Genomic DNA, 17,379 nt, shown 5'->3' on the forward strand with positions numbered 1-17,379 from the left:
GGGACTGTTGGAGGATGAAAAGGGGTGGGGGTGGTGAAGCTTAAGTTCTAATACAAGTTATAAGGGATGCTTCTAAGTTTAGGGAATAGTGAGTACAAGGGTGTTGTCATGGATTGAATTATGTCCCCCCAAAATGTGTGTATTAACTTGGTTAGGCCATGATTCCCAGTATTCTGTGTTGTTCTTCTTTCGTGATTATAATTTTTCGTTAAGAGGATTAGGGTGGGATTGTAACAACACCCTTACTCAGGTCACCTCCCTGATCCAATGTGGAAGAAGGTTCCCTGGGGTATATCTCAAGAGATAAAAGGAAAGGGAAGCAAGCAGAGAGTTGGGGACCTCATAACACCAAGAATGCAGCACCAGGAGCAGAGTGTGTCCTTTGGACACGGGGTCCCTGCGCCTGAGAACCTCCTCAACCAAGGGAAGATTGAGGACAAGGACCTTCCTCCAGCTGACAGAGAGGGAAGGACTTTCCCTGGAGCCAACACCCTGAATTTGGACTTATAACCTACCAGACTGTGAGAGAATAAACCTCTCTTTGTTAAAGCCATTCACTTGTGGTATTTCTGTTACAGCAGCACTAAATGACTAAGAGAGGTGTCTTAGACTAGATTCTCTAGAGAAGCAAAAACAGTGAAGCATATATATATGTGTGTATACATATGTATGTATGTATGCATGTATATAGAGAGCCCACCCTAGTGATGCCTGGGTTAAGAGCTTAGCTGCTAACCAAAATGTTGGCAGTTCAAATCCACCAGCTGCTCCTTGGAAACCCTATGGGGCAGTTCTACTCTGTCCTATAGGGTTGCTATGAGTCAGAATTGACTCAATGGCAATGGGTTTGGGTTTTACATACATTTACATATTTTTTTTTTTTACATATATATATATACACACACATACACGGCGGGGGAGAAAGAGAGAGAGAGGGATTTATCTCAAGGAAATGGCTCACACAGTTGCAGAGGCTGGCAAGTCCCAAATCCATTGGTCAGCTGTCAGGTTGGAAGCTTCTCCTAATTCATGTAGTTGCAGGGGATGTCAGGCTGTTGGCTCATGGGGCTGTGGAAATCCTGAAAGCAGTTGGTCAGATAGCAGGCTACTGGCTCACAGGGCTGCAGAAACTGGAAAATCCCAGGATCAGCAGGTCAGACGACAGGCTGCTAGCTCAAGTCCCAAGAACTGGAGGTCAGATGATGACAAGCTGGATGCAGGATCCAGAGCAAAAGAGAGATTTGCCAGAGCATCCACACACATTGGGTGCAGGCTAAACCCTTAAGGAATCTTCCCTTACAACAGATACTTGAGCAAGGTGGTGACTTGAGTAAGGGGATGACTCAAGATACATCCCGCAGTTATCATGCCTCATTAACATACAGAGGTTTAGGATTTACAACACATGATTAAACAGTACCATTAAATGGAGGACAATTACACAATACTGGGAATCATGGCCTAGCCAAGTTGACACATAACATTAACTATCACAAAGCGTGAACAGATACCACCTCTTAGCTGTCAAATTTAAACAAAGGAGGACTATCCTGACATGGTCCCCTTTCACAAGAAGGGACTTACTCTAGCCCTGACTTTGATCCTTAACCTCCAATTGGGCTTCTTTCTCCAATAACACTAGCACTGGTCTCCCAGTTCTGACTTCTTACAGTTCTACACCAGCTGAGTTACTCCCTGAGAAAGGACATGACTCAGAATTGCCCAACATTATTGATGGAAGAGATGTCAGAGAATATCTCTTTTAACATTCTTATTTTACAGATAAGGAAACTGAAGGCCAACAAACTTAACATCATTTACCTGGAGCCACTGAGTTGAGATGAGAACCCAGGTCTACCAGCCCCTAGCACAATGTTCCATTATAGAATATCATACCTACTCTCAAAGAGGGGTTAGCTCAGCTCCCCCACACCACCACCTCAATCTTCATTCCTCTTCTACAAGCACCTCAGAACGGCAGCAGAGGAATTAGAGTTAATTTGCCTGGAACACTAGGATGGAAGAGATGGGAATCATCTCAATGAAACTAGTTTTGAATGGAGTCATCAATTGCCACAAATATTTTCTCAGAAGAACAGGATAGTCTAATGCTTGCTGTGCTTTGCACAGTATATATGGGACCCCAGAGTCATAGTCAGATATCCAGAGCTGGAGCATAATGATGAGCAAGAAAGGCCCAGAATCTAGGAGAGGGGCTAGAGGATGAGAGCTGGAGCTAAGAATCTGTAAAGGTAAGCTGCTATGACTAGTGGCAGTAGGGTAACAGAAAGAAAAGTGCTGCCCAGAGAGCCTGTTATGTGAATGAAAATTCTGGCATCAAAATGAAATGGGATGGAGAAGCGGTACAAGATGGTGGTGTAGTAAGATACTTCATAACATCCTTCTTACAACAAAGACCCAAGAAAACAAGTGAGTCAGATATGGATGACAACTTTGGAACCCGGAACATCAAAGGCAAGGCTGAGGAACTGGGCCAAGTGCCAAGTGGAAGAAGAGATTGTACAAAAACAGCAGACACAGAGAATTATGGATGGCCGGTGCCCTGCCAGCCAGTCCTGCACAGCACAGCCATATTGAGACAAAACAAGCAGCATTCCCAGCCGAAGCCTCCAGGCAGGAGCGACTCCGTACCCATATCCAAAGACAGGCAGTAGTGTTTTCCACCCTGGTAAAGTTAAATGCACTCTTCTCACCCACTGTGCCCTCTCCAGCCCCCCCGACCCCGTCCCAGAGACCTACAGTGCCCTCCCATCCCCTTCATCCACTCCTTCCCCTGCACACAATTGTGGTCTGGTGGCACCCACCACCACCCTGCCCCCTATGCTGGGGACCCACGGACCAGTGGCACCTGCCTCTTTGCTCAGCCACTCATGCCGAGGCCCTGTGGACCAGTAGCACCCACCTCTCTACCCAGCTATTGGCACCAGGGGCCCATGGAACAGCAGCACCACTTCTCCACCTAGCCACCCACACCGAGACCCTGTGGACTGGTAGCATCCCCTCTCCCACCTACCCAACCATGCTGGGGGGCCCTTGATCCAGTGGCACCTGCTTCTCTACCCAGCCACCAGTGCCAGGAGCCCGTGGGCAGGTGGCACGCCCTCTTCTGCCCACCACCTGCAGCGGGAGCTCATGGTCCAGAAGCACCCCCTCTTCTGCCCACCCATCCATGCCTGGGGCCTGCAGACCAGCAGCACCTGCTCCTAAGCCCAGCCACCCAAGCCTGGGCCCACAGACTTGTAGTGTCCACCTCTCTGCCCAGCCACTGGTGCCAGGAGCCCACAAACTGGAGACACCCGCTCCTATGCCCAGCCACCCACACTGGGGGCCTCCAGACCAGTGGCACCTCCTACTCCCTCCAGTCACCTGCATCAGGGGCCCAAGGAGCAGAAGCACACTCTCCCCCTCATCATGCTTTATTGGACAGGGGAATGCTGTCCTAGCAGACACCTGTGGACTGGCGGCAACCCCCTGGCTTGCCCCCTGCACTGCCCTCCCTGCAACCAGAGGCTTGTGCTCACTCCAGCCACCCCCATGCAGCCCTGCTCATCCAGGACCATTGGTGAGACTTTCTGTACCATCCACCCAGTGACCAACAACCCAGACACCCTCACCCTGACCACCCAGCAACCAGCAGTGTGCACATACAACACCCAACCTAGCAACCAGTGAGAACACTCCCTGCACCCATGTCCAGATAAGCAGCCGACAGACACATCATCTCACCAGCAACACCAGCTACATCCTCAGCCACCCACAAGACCAGTGAACAGAGATTCACACTCACACACCTGGCCACTGTCCCACCCACCTGGAGACAGGTGGTGAGAGCTCCAGTGTGGCCAGGCTAGTGACCAGAGTAGCATAAAAATGGTAATGGAACTACCTGATAAGGAATTCAAGACTAATACATAGGATTCTCCAAGAGATCAAGAAAGAGATAAAGGAAAACACAGATAAAAACCAAGGTAAACACAGAAAAACAATAGAAGAATTCAGGAAAACAATACAAGAAAAAAAAAGATAAAATAAATAGACAATTAGAAACTATACAAAAACAGCAACTAGAAATCCAAAAGGTTAACATTAAAATTTCATAAATAGACAACTTAATAGAAGGACATAGGAGCAGAACTGAATCAATGGAAGACAGAATCAGTGAATAGAAGACAAATTCCTTGACATCAATTTGTTTGGGGAAAAGCCAGAAAAAAGAATGAAGAAAGCCTAAGAATTATGTGGGACACGATCAAGAGGAAAAATTTACAGATGATAGGAATTCCAGAACAGGAGGAGGCAAAAAAAAAAAAAAACAGAATTGTCAAAGATTTGCTACCAGAAAACTTGCCTAATATCATGAAAGACAAGAAGATATCCATCCAAGAAGCTCAATGAACATCATACAGGAGAGACTCCAAAAGAAAGTCACCAAGATATAATCAAACTTGCCAAAATCAAAGACAAAGAAAGAATCCTGAGAGCAGCTTGAGGAAAACAAACTCACCCACAAAGGGGAACCAAGAAGACTAAGCTCTGATTACTTGGCAGAAACCGTGCATGCAAGAAGGCAATGGGATGACATATATAAAACCTTGAAAGAAAAAAACTGCCAACCAAGAATTATATATTCGGCAAAACTGTCTTTGAAATATTATGGCAAAATTAGGACATTTCCAGATAAACAGAAACTAAAGGAATTTGTAAAAACCAGACCAATCTTACAAGAAATATTAAAGGGAATCCTTCTGACAGAGAACCAAAAACATCAGACAACAACCTGTGTTTAGGACACAGGACAGCATCAGCTGGATACCAACCCAGATAAAGAATTCCCAAAAATAAAACAAAGCTAAAAGACTGAAAACAGGGAACTAGAGACATTAATCTGTAAATGATGGCAACATCAATATAAAAGGGGGAATAAATAGTATAGTTACAGAACTTTCATATGGAAAGGAAGTCAAAGCAATATCAAGAAATAAAAGACTGCTTTAAACTTAGGAAGATAAATGTAAATTTCAAGGTAAGCACAGAGAAAGTTAACAAACCTGCTCACGAAATAAAAAAGAAAAACATACACAAAATGAACAACAATGAAAGAAAATCCACAAACAGAACTCAGCACAGATAATTAAGTGGAACAAAGAAGCTATCAACACGACACAGACCAAAAAAAAAGCACAGCAAAGTGACAGCAGTAAATTCATACCTATCAATAATCTCACTGAATGTAAATGGCTTAAATGCACCAGTAAAGAGACAGAGAGTGGCAGAATGGCTAAAAAAAAAAACACAACCCATCGATAGACTGTCTACAAGAAAAACACTTTAGGCAAAAAGACATAAACTAAAACTCAAAGGATGGAAAAATGTATCAAGCAAACCATAACCAAAAAAGAGCAGGAGTGGCAATATTAATGGCTGATAAAATAGACTTCAAGGCAAAATTCACCATAAAAGGTAAGGAAGGACATTACATAATGATTAAAGGGTCAATCTACCAAGAGGATATAACCATAATAAATATATATGTACCCAATGACAGGGCTCCAAAATACATAAAACAAACTCTAACAGCATTGAAAAGAGACATAGTTCCACAAAATGAAATGGGGTTTATAAGATACATTCCTATGCCAAGCAGAAAGCCTGTTCCCCTTACATTAACTCCCAGGCTATCTGGTCTACTTCACCACTGCAGGGTATGGACCTCCTTCCTGACCATCCATGAGGGTGTTGTTTTTCAAATAATAACTTGTACTTCCCTCTCCTTTTAACGGGCTGTGTTTAATCCACATCAGCTCTCCTTCTCAAATCTTAAGTAACATTACCTTCACTTTTACTCTCTCCATCACTCAATACAAGCTATAGAACCCAAGAGAACCCAAAAGAATCAGACATCTCAGTTCAAATCCTGGTTTTGGACACTTGCTAGCTGCGTGACATGTGCAATCACTTTATCTTTTGGTGCCTCAGTTTTTCCAGCTGTAAAATGGGGATGATTAATAGTAGCTATCTCACTGCTGCAAGGGAAAGGGAACACATGTAAAGTGCTTAGCCCAATGCCTGGCATATAGTAAGTATTCAATAAATGGTGGCTGTCATTTTTATTATTGATACTATCACTGAAACCAGCTGAAGCTCCAATTGTGGAATTTAAGTCTCAAAGGGTTGAAATGGGCTGTCCAAGGCTATACAAGTGAGTGAGTCAGGGAGGGATCCCGGGTTTTTTCATTCCTGAAGCCTTTGCCAACCATCAGGTCCGGTACAAACAACATCACTGGCCGGTGACCTAGGAATCTGGGTATGTGATCACATCCAAGTACCACAGCTGATGGTTTAATATGTGGTAGAAACTGAGCAGGCTCTAGGAAAGCTTTACAGCATCCACAGGTCAGTATAGGAAGGTCATCTCATTGCTGACAGCAAGCAACAAAACCATACAAAACAAAAAGTTGGAGCCACTGCTTATGCTGCCCAGTGCGTGACAATATTTCTTGTCCATATTTGTTTTGAGAAGGTAGGCAAAAAATAAGACCAATGCCCTGCCTGCCTACTTCCTGGTTTTGCAAAGATTTTTGATTAAGGATGGGGAGAAAATCCTAGGGACTAAAACGGGGTCTGTCCAAGGACAGCTGTGAAAAAAGGAAATGGGGGTTGACCGTGGGCTGAAAACAAGTCCCGTTAGTGCTCCAAGGATGGGCAGTTGTTGTCTACAAGGTGAGCTTCTGGCTTCACCAGGGCCTACCCCTCCACTGACTGTGCAAACAGCAAAGCCATAGAGTCCCAGGAAGCATATCTTATCTGGAAGCATGAATCACCCCCTCAGAAATCAGGAAAAGAATCCTCTCTTTGTGGCCCTTCAATCTCTTTCTTGGCTGGAATCCAAGCTCCTTGGGGCTGGTATCAAGCCCTTACTAAAACTCAGGGTGAGTGACCTTTCTGACAGAAATGGATCATTCCAGAAGTTCATATGACAGGGGTACCTCTTAAAAACCAAAAGGAAACAATGAATGAATGAACCAGCTAGAAGGCATTGGAGTCATTCAAATCCAACTATAAAAGCAGTCAGAAGTAACTAACCCAGTATGTTCTGAATGCTGGGCTTCTAAAGAGGCAAGGCGTGTCAGTAAGGCCTCTGTCTTGAGACTGGAGGAACCCCCAAGACTATGGCCCTAAGACACCCTTCTGATCTGGAACTGGAACCATTCCCAGAGACAACTTTCCAATCAAACAACAGACAAACCTTTAAAATAAATAATACCTGAGAGGAACTTGTTCCTTAGAATAATCAATTACCCGAGATCAAAAGGACAGCATTTGCCCAAACGCAAAGATGAGAAGGCAGGAAGGGACAGAAAATCAGGACAAAAGGAAATGGAGAACCCAGGGCGGAAACAGGGAGAGTGGCTGACACACTGTGGGAAATGAAGCCAAGGCCATGAAACACTTTACATACAAACTATCGAATGTGAATCAAATTTGCTCTGTAAACTTTCACTTAATGCACAATAAAAAAAAAAAAAAAAGTGGGGTGAGGGGCTCTGTCTGATTATGGCCCTGTATCTATTAGATCACCCTACATTAAGTTAGAAATTGACAGTGAAAGCCTTTTTAAAAAAAAAAAAAAAAAAAAACTTCCATGCTTCTAGAGGGCAGAGCAGCAGGAAGTGGCAATCTGAGGACTCCAATCCTGCCGACACTGACTGCACTAATTTCAAGGACGCTGCACCTTCCACAATAGCAGCCACACGGGGAGCCAAGAGCCCTGAAAGGATACCAAGCATCCTGCTGGGAGCCAGAGTGTTTTCATCCATGTAAAGGATGGTGGGGAACTAGATGCTGAGAAACGGGAATGGACAATGACTTTGGTTACTCCTCAAATTGCTGAGTTGGAATATGACTGATCCCAGAGGCAGAAGCTCCAACATCAGAGGAGGATGGGAAGTTACCTTTCAGAACCTTTTTTTTTTTTAATAAACTCTATTTTTGAGTTTTATATTTACCAAAAAAAAAAAAAAAAATTGGCAAAGAGTTCCCACATACCGCACCCAGTTTTTCCTATCATTAACATCTTACACTACAAAAAAAAAAAAAAAAAACCATGCTGTCAGGTCGATTCCAACATCCAGCGACCCTATAGAACAGAGTAGAACTGCTCTGTAGGGTTTCCAAGGTATGGCTGGTGAATTCAAACTGCCAACCTTTTAGTTAGCAACTGAGTTTTTAACCACTGTGCCACCAGGGCTCCAGAACATCTTACATAGTGTGGTGCATTTATTAACAATTAATGAACCAATCTTGATATATTTTATTAACTGAAGGCCATACTTTATTCAGACTTCCTTAAAAAAAAACCTAAACCCATTGCCATCAAGTTGATTCCGACTCATAGTGACCCTACAGGACAGAGTAGAACTTAAAAAAAAAAAAAAAAAAAAACTTCCTTAGTCTTTTTTATTTATTTTGTGTGTGTGTGCTTTAGATGGAAATTTACAGAGCAAATTAGTTTCTCATTAAACAGTTAATACACAAATTGTTTTGTGACATCAGTTGCCAACCAACCCGTTGATGTGCCAACACTCTCCCCTTCTCCACCCTGGGTTTCCTAATTCCATTCATGCAGTTTTCAGAACCACCCTTTGAAAGATCATGGGGGCCAATATCACGCTGAGACCAATATCACACTGAGACCTCAACCCCACAAAATTTATATGTAGGAGAACTGATGTTAAAAATGAACCCTGAAACTATCTATATGGGATCAAATCGACAACAGCAACTCAAAAGATTAGACAGGAACCTTAGGGGACAATGAGTTTATGTTAGCAAGGGACGAACAACTCAGAAAAAGAGGGTGAGAATGGTTGCACAACTCAAAGAATGTAGTCAACGTCACTGAATGGTACATGCCGAAACTTGAATTGGTATATGTTTTGCTGTGTATTGTCTCAACAACAAAATAAATAAAACTTAGGAAAAAAAGAAAACTCAATGGAGCACAGTTCTACTCCGACACATGTTGGGTCACCGTGAGTCAGAGTCAACATGATGGCAACTGTTTTGGATTTGAGCTCCTCTCCCCCAGAGAAACAACCACTGCCTAGAATTGGAGGTGAAGCTTGTTCCCTGTGTTTACATTTTTACTACAGATAAGTTAGGAGGGATTCTGCATTTTTCCACTGGTGTAACAAGTAACAGGGCTTTTCAAGAGAAAATTCAAACAGTATATAAAAGTATAACATGGAAAGGGACTGCCCCCTGTTCCCCCAAAAAGGAAGGCAATTAACAACTAGAATGTAAATGGCACTCAAACGTCAGCCCCACTAGCACAGAGACTTGTGTCTGTGGTCCACGGCTACGTTCCCCAGAGCCCTCAGTAAATGTTGGCTGAATGAAGAAAAAAAAATGAATACTGTGTACAGCCTTAAAGCAGAGGCGAGCAGGAGTCCACACTTGCAGCCTGAGAGATGTATGTAATAGGAAGAGAGAAGGCCTTCCTTTTTATCCCCTCTCTTAATATTTTCTTTCTTTTTTTTATTGTACTTTAGATAAAGGCTTACAGAACAAACTAGTAATCATATTAAACAGTACACCTATTGTTTCATGACATTGATTAACAATCCCACGACATGTCAACAGTCTCCCCTCTCAACCTTGGGTTCCCTATCACCAGCTTTCCTTTCCCCTCCTACCTTCTAGTCCTTGCCCCTGGGCTGGTGTGCACCTTTAGTCTTGTTTTGTTTTGTGGGTCTGTCTAATCTTTGGCTGAAGGATGAACCTCAGGAGCGACTTCATTACTGATCCAAAAGGGTATCCAGTGGCCATACTCTTGGGATTTCTCCCGTCTCTGTTAGGCCAGTAAATCTGGTCTTTTGTGTGTGTGTGTGTGTGTGTGTGAGTTAGAACTTTGTTCCGCACTTTTCTCCAGCTCTGTCCAGGACCCTCTATTGTGATCCCTCTCGGAGCAGTCAGTGGTGGCAACCCGGCACCATCTAGGTGTACTAGACTCAGACGAGTGGAAAGGCCCTCCGTTCTACCCTGGTAATGGGACGCATTACTTACTCAGTCTCACTTCTATCTGTGGACGTTTTTACCAAGGGTGAAAACCGTTTCCTTGAATCACAGCAGCAAGTAGCATCCCATAGCTCAAAGGCCGAGGGAAGGTACTTCTTGAACCAAACACACACTCTGGTCTTCTTCGTGTGTGTATCTAAATTCTATCAGTGCATCTTTACCTTGAGATGAAAAACTATAACCTACGGCTTTTAAACCCCAGAAAAGAAAAACTTCCCCAACACACACATTCACACCTACCACAGCCAGAATCTAACTCCTAATGTGACTTAGTTTCCTTCACGGGAGACCATAACTAAAGATGTCCCCTCCTACCCCTTCCCCAGAAATCAGCTTACACTTTACTCTTCAAGCACAAAGCCTCTGGTTTCTGAGGAGCAGTGGTGGAGCAGCAGAAGACTGGCCGGAAAGGCTGAATTTCTTCCTGCTCAGAACATCAGAATCCTTTCCAATGTTCCCTCCAGAGCCAGGTGTTGCCACAACGGGAGCTGCGAGGCTGCCAACTCAGAAATTATCCACACTGTAAATGGAACGTTCCTACAACAAAAAACAAAACCCAAACCACCTTATATGTGAGTTCTCGGGGGAAGGGATACAAATTTGAAAACAGCCAGGCTATGGGAGGGTTAGATTTCCCTTAGCTCAAGGACAGCCAGATCTGATACCACTGCTGATAAGACCAAGCTGCTTCACTTTACGGCCCTTACCCAGGTCTCTACGTATGACATCAGAGTCCCCAACATCACCAAAGACCCTTCTCAGAGCCTGTCACTGACACCCAAGGTTGGACACTGTCTATAGAAAAACCCTCGCAGGAAGGAGCGCCAAGGTACCCAAGCAGCAAAGAGGCACTCAGAAGAGCACTTGCTGCCATGGGCTACAGGCTGCGTTCCAGATAAAAACTACACTTTTAAAAGCAACACTGAGCCTTCCGTACCCAAAAGCTGTAATGTAGCCCTGTCCTATAAAATGACACCTTTCTCTTTAGAAACATGTCAATCTAATACAGCTGAAATAAACACAGTATAACACTCCCTAACTCACTTAACATCTTTAATCCAAGGACCCAAGGCTCTTAAATCTCTTTTTAAATGTAAAAAGTCATGCCTCATCACTTTAAAAGAAGGACTCAGGAAGTATCATTTCCTCATCTTACATTTGAGGAACTGTGCATGGAAAAGCCATTCTCTCACCATAGGGGGTGGGGAGGTCAGTCCTCAATATCATTACCCTCACCTCTGAATAAGTGGTTTGGAATACACCCAGTGGAAGATTGTGAGATAATCAACCCCATCCATTTAGAGGGGAAAGGTCCCTAGAAGTGGGTCTGGCAGTGGGCTCTGCCCTGGCACCTGTACCAGACTTCAGCCACAAGTTCCAAGGCCACAGATCTATAGCTCAGGGGACTTCCTTTTCCTGTGCTACTCCTTGCTGGTGCTGGCACCTCCCCTACTCCTTCACCTTAAGCGGCCAAAGTCATACTAAATCAGCTTGGGATTTCTGAGGACCAAATAAACAAGTTCAAGCCCATCTCTTGTACTAGACTCAGACTGATGGAAGGGCCCTCCTTTTTATCCTGGTAACATGATGCATTACTTATTTGGTCTCGCTTCTATCTGTGGACTTTTTACCAAGGGTGAAAACCATTTCCCATCTCTGTCCTCAAATACAAAGTCTGGGCAGGAAGACTAAGCCTCACCTCAGCACCCACCCCCGCCACATCACATGTGCTAGAGCAAGGTGTCCTGGCAGGCCTGGCCCCTCGGATCGATCTTTAGTTCACTCACAGGAGCAGGCAGGAGAGTTATCCAGTAGTTCAGTACCCTCCAGTGCCTTCTGTCTCCACAGGCAAGCAGATGCCTCAACTCTGCCTTGTGGCCAGGGGAAAAACCTGAGCTCCTGAAGGGCTGTCCTTTCTAGAAGAAGAAAGGCAAGGGGGCAGTCCTGACACGGTATAAGGGCTGGTGGTCACATGCAAGTCGGCTCATTCCTGGAGACACAAAATCGGGGACCAGAACCTTGAACCTGGTCTATTTGTTTTCTAGAGAGAAGGGCACCATACCACCCCCAGGACAGCCACTCAGCCCTCCCCTCGACCTCTGTTCCTGGTACAGCAGAGAGAGAAACCCAGGCCACCGGTGACCCTAGTCTGAAGTCCAGAGTAACAGCTCATTTGTTACTAGTATGCGGAGAACCCACAAGAATTGGGACCAGAGACCCCAAGGTTACACGGGCACACAGCTCCCTGGGGTTCCGCTCTTTTCCTCCTGGGAGGGCTTGAGGCAGCATCAGAATAACCGGCCACCCCAAACTCCTGTATCTAAGGTAACCAAACATATCTTCAAGGGAACGATGGAGAAAGACATTGTCCAGGCAGGGGAGTGAAGGGGGTCACTTTCTGACTGGACATAGGAAGAGGGAAAAGACACCCTAGGCAGAGGCCACCGTCTTCCTGCCCTTGCCAGGAACAGGGCTGTGAAGGTCCGCATCCCTGCCCTGCATCCCCCACCAAGGGCTGGAAGACTGGAGATCAGGGAGGGCAGATGAAGAGAGGCAACCAGGGGCCTGGGCTGGGTCCCAGGGCACGGTTCCCCGAGGTGGTCTGTCCACCATTACCTAGTTTTCCAAGCACCCTGGGGAAGAGGAGGGAGGGAGGGGTCTTTTGGACAGGGTTCCCTCCCTTCCAAGAAAGTCCTCAGCCTCAAACTCAGAAGGGTCCGTGGTTCTTACTCCCAAGCCCTGGCTCCCCAGCTCCCACCAGGACTAGCGCCCCCCTTTGCCCTCCAGAGGAGACCTCGTGGGGTGCTCTCTGTCCGGAGGAAGTGGGGGGGCTGTCAACCTTCTGCTTCCCCAAGCCTCTGGCTGGCCCTGCCCCTCGCCTCTCCCCAATATCCCTTTGTTTCAGGTGGGGAAGTTGCCAACCTGCACCCCCTTGCCCAACACGCCCCCCTGCGCGCCCATCCCCCGCAGGGAATCCGAGCCCGCGGGTGCACAATCTCATCTGCGGCTCGCTCCCGAGCCGGGGCAGGCGCTTAGAAACCGAAAGCAAAGAGGAAGCCGGATCAGGCAGCGCCCCCAGCCCGGTCACCCGGTTCCCCCATCACCGCCCCCATAGCTGGCTCCCCCGGCGCTTCGCGCTGCCCGCCCGGCACCGCCACCTCTCCGGCAGCGGAAAGGCCTCTCTGCGGACATCGCGGCACCTACCGGTGCGGGGCCCGGGCCGCGGGCAGGGTAGGGCAGGGCCGGCCGCCCCCGGGCGCAGGTGCCGCCAGGAGCCCCGTCGCGGGCTCGCTCCCGCTCCTCCTCCCGCGCCGGGACTCGGGGCGCTCCCTGCGCCGCCTGCTCCCCGCCCCCACGCCCGGCGTCCGGGCTCCCCCCGCGCCGAGCGGCCGGCCGTGCCTCCCCCGCGCCGCTCGGCCTCCGGAGCCGCGCCTAGACCCGCATTGTGTGTCGGCGCCCGCCGCGGCGATGCGGGGGCCGGGGGGCTGCGGCCGCCGCTGCCCGGGAGGAACGGAGCCCTCGGCGGCGGCGGCGGCGGCACTCACCCATAGTACGGATGCGGTGCAAACTGCACATGCTCGCGTCTGACAGGCGCTCTGCCCCCGGTCCCACTTAACTCCTTGCTCGCCCGCCCGGCCCGCTGCCCCGCCGCCTAGAGCAGCCCGCTGGTCGGCCCCACCCCGGGCTCCTGGAAGCGGTCCGCGTCGCAGGTGGCTGCGGTGTTGGGCTCCTCGGCCCTCCCTCCTCACCCCTGCCTGCATTTCAGGTGTCCGCAGGAGCCCCGAGGACAGGACTAGCCTGGCCTCCATCTCCCAGCTTGTAGGCGATGTGAGAACCGCGCATACGACATGCTGTGTGGGTATCATGCAGGCCTGACAGTCCCTTCATTGAAGGTTGTTTCCATTGTCCCCATTTCCCATTTGGAGAAACTGAGGCCTAGGAAATTGAAGGAATTTGCCTAAGGCAAGACCCAAACCTCCAAGCCCCACCATCTTGATGTACAGAGTGGAGATTAAATAGACCATTTCCTTCATGAGGACAATCTAGATTTTTCTGACAGGAATAATGGGTGTCATCTGGAAAGCCCAGAAATTCTGAAATACTGTCTGGGGAACTGGTGGCAGAGGGTCCCTGACCTGAGACAGGCCCGTTGGTGGGTCCTAAGTTCTTGCAGAAAGGCTGAGCAGGGATCTAAAACGCAATTCAAACCTCAGTCAAGAAGAAGAGACATCTTTTTTATTTTTACTATTTTGCACACAGACCCTATGAGTGCTGAGGCCTGATCTAAGGGGTCTGATGGCTGCTTCCCAGGCTAGAGAAAGAGGGAGAAACGAGAGGAGGGCCGGCCTGCAGCCCTCTCCTCCTTTTTCTAACATGTCATAGTGACAAAGTGCTCTCTGAGGCTGAAAAGCAGTACAGAATCTAAGGAACCTGAGACTCACCCAGCTGAATTCGCCCCACTCTGGGCTGGAGGCTGACCTGCTTAGTGCTGTCTGAACTTAACCTGATCCTGTATCTTCCCCGAATTGCCTGATGCAGCCACTAGTCTTCTATCCACCTCCTGTCCCTGGCCAGGATATTCAAACATCAACAAAGGTACACCCCAAACTGGGGCTGGGAAACACAGACCAGGGCTTCTAAACCCACCCTCATATCCACTCTACTCTAGGGCAGGCCTAGCCATTCTTCTCAGGAGTAAAGCACTCGGGTTCAGACGGGGCCAGAGGGAGTTATGTTATGGGTTCCTCAAACGAGTACAGGAAGTACATAGCCATGTGGTGTCAGTGGCAAGAGCTCTTGGCTTCCCTGAGTTTGTTTCCTCCTCTGTAAAGTGGACATAATGTCACCTATTTCATAAGTACATTGTGATGACCCAGAAACATAATGCAAGTAAAGTGCTCAGCATACAGTGGGCTTTCAACAACAGGAAACTGATTTCTGCTGGGAATCAGACAGGGAGAGGGGAGAAAGTGTCAGGGCTGCAGGCAGGCATGTGAGCTGTCCCCAGCACGCTGTCAGAGAGGAAGGAAACAGCCCTCTCTCAGGGACACCTTGGCCGGAAGTACCTTCAGTAAGTCTGGAAGCAAAGCCTACCTAATGAAGAAAGACACCCCCGCGCCTCTGTCCACCGAGGCCCTGTTCTCTGTCTCTAGCTCTCCATCTGTGGCTGGCAGCTGGCGAGGCTCTCTCCCAGGCTGTGGGAGGCAGCATTGTACAGAGGAAACTGAACCGGCTGGGCAGGCAGGAGGGCCGATTTCTCCATTAGACATGGTAGGTGGAGTGCCTATGGACCACAGTACTTTTACGAGTCCACAAAAAAAATTTTAATGTCTTTTAAAATCAGAGGAAAATAATTAACTTCGAAGCTGAAGAAAATATTTTCTTGTCTGTTAATAGATCCATCCTTATGCCAACACAGTCATAAAATATATTTTTCCTTTATTGTGCTTTAGGTGAAAGTTTACAGCTCAAGTTAATTTCTCATACAAAAAATTTATATGCATATTGTTTTGTGACATTAGTTGGAATCCCCACAGTGTGACAGCACACTCCCCCTTTCCACCCTGGGTTCCCCATGTCCATTCGACCAGTCCCTGTCCCTTCCTGCCTTCTCATCCTGCTTTGGGACAGGAGCTGCCCATTTGGTCTCAGACATCTATCTGATTGAGCTAAGAAGCACATTCCTCACGTGTATTTTTTTTTGTTTGATAGTCCTATCTAATCTTTGTCTGGAAACCCTGGTGACGTAGTGGTTAAGTGCTACAGCTGCTAACCAAAAGGTTGGCAGTTCGAATCTACCAAGTGCTCCTTGGAAACTCTATAGCGCAGTTCCACACTGTCACTATGACTCAGGGTTGACCTGACCGCAATGGGCAATCTTTGAAGAGTGGGCTTCGGGAATGGTTTCAGTTCTGGGTTTACAGTGCATCCGGGGGCGATAGTTTTGGAGGTTCCTAACTAAGGTCTCTGTCAGACCATTAAGTCTGGTCTTTTTATGTGAATTTGAGTTCTGTTTTACATTTTTTTCCTGCTCTGTCTGGAACTCTCTGTTGTGTTCCCTGTCAGGGCGGTCATTGGTAGTAGCTGGGCACCAACTAGTTCTTCTGGGCTCAGCTGGTGGAGTCTCTGGTTCATGTGGTCCTTTAGTCCTTTGGGCTAATATTTTCCTTGTGTCTTTGGTTTTCTTCATTCTCCTTTGCTGCTGCAGCTCCTTTTTTTTTGAAGGAAGAGAGAGGCCCATGAAGGCAAAAGTGTCTAGGGCTCTTGAAAGTCATAATGCAGCCCTGGCTGAATTCTCATCCCAGCTCTGCCTCAAACTTGCACTTTGACCTGCGGGTCCCCCCTCCCCCACCGCACACACACCTCATTTCCTCAACTGTACAAAGAGGAACCAAAAAAAACTAGACAAAACCCGTTACCACAGAGTCAATTCCAATTCAAGAAAACCCCATGTGTTACAGAGTAGAACTGCTCCTCGGGGTTTCCTTATCCGTAATCTTTATACAAGTAGATTCCCAGGCCTTTCTTCCATGGCACTGCTGGGTAGATTTGAACCACCAACCTTCAGGGCAAACCATTTGCACCACACAGGGACCTTGTACAAAGAGGAGGGTGGCCCAAATCATCTCCAGCTACTAGTTCTGCAGTGACAAAACTGTGGCCTGAAGAGTTCCATTTTCCTCATGCCAGCCACAGGGCAGCTATCTTGGTTACTATGGGAACCTTGCCCCCAAAGGATGCATCAAGGCAAGTGCCAGAAGATCAAGGGCAAGGGTCTCTAGGTACACAATCCTTAAGCCCGATTTGGGGACTCTGGCCTGTAAGCTCAGACTCAAAGTCCTACTGAAAGGCGAGGTGGGAGGTAGGGGGGAGCAGCTTTAAGTCAAAGTATAAAAGCCAAGTTGCCAGTTACAGAATCAGAAGAAGAAAGTTAGGTTCTAAGACACAAGGATTGGCATCAGCAAATCTCTATGTTATCCACCTCTCCCATGGACTTAGATCCATGATCTGGGAGCCTGGGTTTTCCTCATTCCTAAATTTGTTATTATTGTTACATGTCGTCAAGTCAATTTCGACTTATAGCGACCCCATGTGACAGAGTAGAACTGCCCCATAGGTTTTTCTAGGCTGTAATGTTTATGAAAGCAGATCACCAGGTCTTTCTCCTATAGAACAGCTGGGTGGGTTCAAACTGCCAACCTTCTGGTTAGCAGCCAAGTGGTTAGTCTTTGTGTCACTGGGACTCCTCTTTCTTAGATTAGGGATCTTTTTTTTCCTAAC

General features: G+C 47.3%; 1 protein-coding gene across 3 annotated transcripts in view; it reads right to left on the bottom strand.

Annotated features, from left to right (window-relative positions):
* The window catches only part of TMEM229B (transmembrane protein 229B), a 64,139-nt gene extending 50,761 nt beyond the window's left edge, over positions 1–13,378 (bottom strand). The window contains exons 1-3 of one of the 3 annotated variants that reach the window (XR_010323178.1): positions 13,303–13,354; positions 11,886–12,014; positions 10,437–10,635 (exon numbers count right to left, since the gene is read on the bottom strand). The gene's annotated coding sequence lies outside the window, so the exon portion shown is untranslated. Of the gene's footprint in view, positions 1–10,436; positions 10,636–11,885; positions 12,089–13,302 lie in introns of all 3 variants that reach the window. The other 2 variants (XR_010323177.1, XR_010323179.1) reach the window with 2 other exon arrangements.
* Between the last annotated feature and the right edge of the window lie 4,001 nt (positions 13,379–17,379).

This window comes from Loxodonta africana, chromosome 10, assembly GCF_030014295.1.
Source record: "Loxodonta africana isolate mLoxAfr1 chromosome 10, mLoxAfr1.hap2, whole genome shotgun sequence".
Classification (NCBI taxonomy): domain Eukaryota; kingdom Metazoa; phylum Chordata; class Mammalia; order Proboscidea; family Elephantidae; genus Loxodonta; species Loxodonta africana.